This window comes from Oryx dammah, unplaced genomic scaffold, assembly GCF_014754425.2.
Source record: "Oryx dammah isolate SB20612 unplaced genomic scaffold, SCBI_Odam_1.1 HiC_scaffold_2, whole genome shotgun sequence".
In the NCBI taxonomy this organism is placed as follows: Eukaryota; Metazoa; Chordata; class Mammalia; order Artiodactyla; family Bovidae; genus Oryx; species Oryx dammah.
This window is the reverse complement of record NW_024070186.1, coordinates 79,324,495-79,330,609: the sequence shown is the minus strand read 5'-3', so window position 1 is coordinate 79,330,609 and position 6,115 is coordinate 79,324,495.

Here is a 6,115-nt window from a genome sequence, read left to right as displayed (position 1 = left end):
TTAAGATGTAGCCAAGACTGCATAGTAAATGGTCAGACTATCTAACGTTTCCATTCCTAAATTACCCTTTCAGATAACTTACAGTCTTAGTTCTTCATCTATTAAATGAAAATCATAATCTTCCCTTTCATACAGTGTCAGGAACCACGTTGAAAAAGTACACACACACATACATACATATAAAGGAGAGTGATATACATTTATATATATATATATATAAGATATATATACATATATACTGATAAAAAGATGATGCTGTGAAAGTGCTGCACTCAATATGCCAGCAAATTTGGAAAACTCAGCAGGGGCCACAGGACTGGAAAAGGTCAGTTTTCATCCCAATCCCAAAGAAAAGCAATGCCAAAGAATGCTCAAACTACCACACAATTGCACTCATCTCACACGCTAGCAAAGTAATGCTCAAAATTCTCTAAGCCAGGCTTCAGCAATATGTGAACCATGAATGTCCAGATGTTCAAGCTGGCTTTAGAAAAGACAGAGGAACCAGAGACCAAATTGCCAACATCCGTTGGATCATCGAAAAAGCAAGAGAGTTCCAGAAAAAACATCTATTTCTGCTTTATTGACTATGCCAAAGCCTTTGACTGTGTGGATCACAACAAACTGGAAAATTCTGAAAGAGATGGGTATCCCAGACCACCTGACCTGACTCTTGAGAAACCTATATGCAGGTCAGGAAGCAACAGTTAGAACTGGACACGGAAAATCAGACTGGTTCCAAATAGGAAAAGGAGTATGTCAAGACTGTATATTGTCACCCTGCTTATTTAACTTCTATGCAGAGTACATCATGAGAAATGCTGGGCTGGAAGAAGCACAAGCTGGAATCAAGATTGCCAGGAGAAATATCAATAACCTCAGATATGCAGATGACACCACCCTTATGGCAGAAAGTGAAGAGGAACTCAAAAGCCTCTTGATGAAAGTGAAAGTGGAGAGTGACAAAGTTGGCTTAAAGCTCAACATTCAGAAAATGAAGATCATGGCATCTAGTCCCATCACTTCATGGAAAATAGATGGGGAAACAGTGTCAGACTTTATTTTGGGGGGCTCCAAAATCACTGCAGATGGTGACTACAGCCATGAAATTAAAAGACCTTACTCCTTGGAAGGAAAGTTGTGACCAACCTAGATAGCATATTAAAAAGCAGAGATATTACTTTGCCAGCAAAGGTCTGTCTAGTCAACGCTATGGTTTTCCCAGTAGTCATGTATGGATGTGAGAGTTGGACTGTGAAGAAAGCTGAGTGCCGAAGAATTAATGCTTTTGAACTGTAGTGTTGGAGAAGACTCTTGAGAGTCCCTTGGACTGCAAGGATGATCCAACCAGTCCATTCTAAAAAAGATCAGTCCTGGGTGTTCATTGGAAGGACTGATGTTGAAATTGAAACTCCAATACTTTGGCCACCTGATGCTAAGAGCTGACTCATTTGAAAAGACCCTGATGCTGGGAAAGATTGAGGGCAGGAGGAGAAGGGGACGACACAGGATGAGATGGCTGGATGGCATCACCAACTCAATGGACATGAGTTTGGGTGAACTCTGGGAGTTGGTGATGGACAGGGAGGCCTGGTGTGCTGCAGTCCATGGGGCCGCAAAGAGTCAGACACAACTGAGCGACTGAACAGAACTGAACTGAAAGGTGGAATATACTTATAAATAAATATATTTATAATATATTTATATAAAAATATATACACACATTTTATTTATATATTTTATAAATATATACACATGTATATATATAAAGAAAAATACCTAAACCAAACAAGTGGCATTATAAAAAAATAAACTTATGTTTTGTGTTTTCAATATTTTTCAATTTTTATCCCAGAACAATTTATTAATTTATCTTAAAAGGTATATTTCTTAAATTACATACTTCATAAGCCTGTATACAGTAATATGGGCTTCCCAGGTGGCTTAGAGGTAAAGAATTCACCTGTCAAAAAGGAGATTCAGGAGATGCAAGTTTGACCCCTGAGTCAGAAGATCCCCGGGAGTACAGCCTGGAAACCCATTCCAATATTCTTTCCGGGAAAATCCCATGGACAGAGGAGACTGGTGGACTGCACTCCGTGGGGTTGCAAAGAGTTGGACATGACTGAACACACACACACACAAGCAGAAGTATACAAGTCTTTTAAGCAGTCCTAAGGAATAATACATCTGAGTGTTATTGCTATTCAGTTATTATCAGTCTCTTGACATTCTGTACATTCTCGGGGCTTATAACACCTTTTCCCTGCCCCAAATGAAGCCCCAAACGAAGGCCTCAGATTCAAGGATACTCAGTGAAGCATGTCTTGTAGCCATTTAAAGACAAAGTCCCTTAAGCCTGGGCTTTCTGGCTTCACTGCAGGATGTAGTCAGGAGCTCAGTCCTAAAATCACATCACCATTTCATGCATTTGAGGTCCAGGCCAGGCAGAAGGAAAAGAGCTGACGGGCAAGGGAACCTGGGGTGTGGAGTAGAGCACTGAGTCATTGTGTTCTCACTAGATGTTAACTGGGAGGCTTCAGCCACCCAAAAGCCTTAGGCAAAGTCTCTTGGCCACTGTCTCCCCACCCATGGGCCCCCATGCTGACCAGCCATCCCCTCTGGCACCTTATAAGGGCACGCTAATTAGAAAAATCATCTTGCAAGAATGTTGCAGAGAGACCTTTCACACGGAGTAGAACCACAGTGCCCAGAGGCACCGTGACTCAGTGGAGGAGCTCATTCCTAACACCCAGTCTGATCACTCTCCAGTCCAAAAAGGGATGACCTACATGGCAAAGGCCAGGCAAATTCCCACGGAGCCAGCTACAAGGATAGTGCATGGGAGTGGCAGGTCCTCAAAGTATTGAAAAAGTCCTAGTTACACCTACAGTGTCAGGAAGAGATGGGAAGAGTCCAATCGACTCATGTGTTTATTAGTGTATATTGTCTGCCCCTAATGTAGCAAGGGTTGTGCTTTTTGCCATGGGGCAAATATTGATGAATCAGAGAGCCCTGGCTTCAGGTCTGGTAAAAGGGAAACACAGATCATAAAATGTTAAAGGACTTATGATTTTGATAAATGAAATTAAAAAAAAACAAACAAACATGGATTTACAAAGTCCAGAGAAGCTTTAGGCTAAGAGAGAAAGTGAAAGTTTCACATGGGAATTAATCTGAGCTGTGTCTTAAAGAATGACAAGGAGTTTGCCACACAGAGTAAAGTATGCTAGTTAGGACAAATGGACTTACATAAGTAAATAGGAACCATTAAGGCAAAGTAAATGATCCAGCTCTGGAATTTAATTTCATTCTAAATGTTCCATAGCTCACTAATAACATGGACATAGCCATGTCATTCTCTGAAGTTATGGAAATTGCACCCATGTGCAAGAAGAAGTTTGGTATTCCCAAAGCAATTCAGCAAATGAGAGAGGGAAAAGAGTGAAAAAGTAGGAAATGAGTAATTTGAAACTCAAAAAATAGCCCTTGTCATTTCATTCAAGACTCCAGGACACTTTGTCTTAGAAGCAGTCAGAGGCTGGCTCTGGGTGATCTTACATTACACTTGCTAACTTCACCATTTGATAGAGTTTTATACTATGATGGCTGGGAACCACCCACTGTCTATCTGTGTGTATATGTATTTTTTAATGTTGTCATTCCTCATGTCTTATCTTTTATTTTGTTTTCTTATTTCCCAGCATAGTATATGGTCTTGTGTTCATGAGGAGATGTAAACTTTCCTGTTTGGTATCTTTGGGAGACAGTTATGTGCCTGCCACTGCCTTAACTGTATCATCTCCATACCGTTTATGTTCCTCACTTTTCTCCCTATCCTTTGAATAACATCATAAGCACAGCTGCGGTATCTTCTCATTCCCCTTTCTTCTTTGTTATTTTTTTTTATGTTAAAGAGATAAGAAATAAGGTGCAGGAACACTGCTGCAGTGGCAAAAAGGCATTAGATTTTAGGGAGACCAGAATGCCCTTCCTTCTCCCGGAGGCAGATATGAGCAAAGCTGGAGTCATCATTGCCGCCCATGACTCAGCATATGGTGGGGATGTTGAGATCATATTCCTAAATCATTGCTATTTTTTCTTGTAGATAAAGTAGAATCTCCTCAAAAGCTTCATAAGTCTCAGGGTAGACATTGAGAGATCAGCTATGTCTTTCTAGAATAATCTTCTCCAGTATCTTGGTGTCTTTCTCCAAGATAACACACTTTAATGCATAGTTCATGGAGGTAAACTTCAGCTTCTGTTCTTAGGTAGTACTGGTCCATATACATTTACTCGCCATTTTAAATCAACATAGCCTTTGCTTCTAATTCCTTTCTCTAGTCCTCAAAGACAACTCACACATCCAGCTTTCTGAAAACACCATTCTGATAGTATCATCCTCCTGTTCTAAAATTAGCATTAGCTCTCTTCTGCCTTAAAGACAAAATCCAGTCTACATAGCCATGCACTTAAAGTTCCTAAAGTCTCATCTAATTCTCCACCTTTATGTCCTATCATCCCAACCACACATCCTACCAACCTGGCCACAATACAGAACTAACAAAGTGCTTGAGGACCTAGTACACACACCTGCCTGCCTCACTGGAGACTGTGACTCACCTGTTCTTTTCTGCTAGAGTTGCATTTCTTTTGAATCTCAAAAAAAGAAAATAAAATGAAACAAAATAGAACCATAATTTATAGCTCACCTTCTTTGACTCTCCTGAATCCAATGTAACCACTCTCTATTTACACAGTCAATATGTGTGTTCATTGTTGTCTGACTCTTTGTGACCCTATGGACTGTAGCCTGCCAGGCTTCTCTCTTTGTCCATGAGATTTTTCAGGCAAGAACACTGAAGTTACCATCTCTTTCTCCAAGAGATCTTCCTGACCCCGAGATCAAACCTGCATCTTTTGTGTCTCCGGCGTTGCAGGCAGATTCTTTACCCACTGAACCACTGGGGAAGCCCTATTTTCACAAGATGTTACTAACTTTATATCTGTATTTTTCATTAGGGTACTTGGAGATTTTCTCTCTGTCAATACTGTTAAATTCTTCCCCTGTTATAATATAAGTAACTTGGAGGCAGGGACTTCTGTCTGTTTGGTTCAATGCTATATTATAAGCCCCTAGAATGTTGTCTGGCAGGAGATAGATCTCAATAATTGTTCAGAGAGTATCTACACTGTTAGATGCTGAACTTGAATTATCTACATGCATCCCTTATCTTTCTCTATTGACTGTGTGTTGCCTGAAGACATGGAGACCACAGTTTATTCATCTCCGATGTACTTAGCATAGGGCCTAGCACATAATAAGAACTTGGTAAATATTTGTTCAGTAAATCACATCATGAATGAAAGAATATGTTTATAGATGATTAACTCCACCCAATATTCTTTTAATTCTTAACTACTTTCTTTCTGCCTCTATGATTCAGATTCCTGTGACTAAGTTCTATGTTGCCCTTGAATGGAAAAGCCAATAGCAGATGTGTGTCCTACCCTTGTTACTGCAAATACACTAACCAGTACTTTCCCTTTGTTTTAAGTATCCACTTCATTTTTACTCTGAAATTCAGAAAAGTGTTAGTGGTGAAGGGGGTGGTTGCCTAGAAGGAAAGAATTAAATTAAATTGAGTGATCAAAGGAATATAAAAAAAGAAAAATCCCACATCCAGTGCCTCCACAAACTATGTTTTCTAACTCTTTTGTTTGTATAGTAGATAAGTATTTCACTTATAATTTATTTCATTTCAATACCCTTAAAATCCACTGGAAACTCTGCACTTCACTATATAGAATTAGCTGTATATTGCTGTTTGGTCCATTTTTACATTGAATTTAGAGTAGCTATTATATTTATAGCAATTTTAAGTTTTTTGACTCATCAGTGATATCATAAAGACAGAATCCAGATTTATTCACCTTTGTGTCCCCATTAATCTAGCTCCAGGCACGGAGTGGGGTCTAAATGTTCTTTCTTAATTTTCATATTGTTAATCACTCAGTTGATCAGTTGAATGAATATATATTTCTTAATCCATTGTTTTATGTCATACATTTTGCTGCACTCTAAGATAATACAAAAATTAATGTGACAATTAGT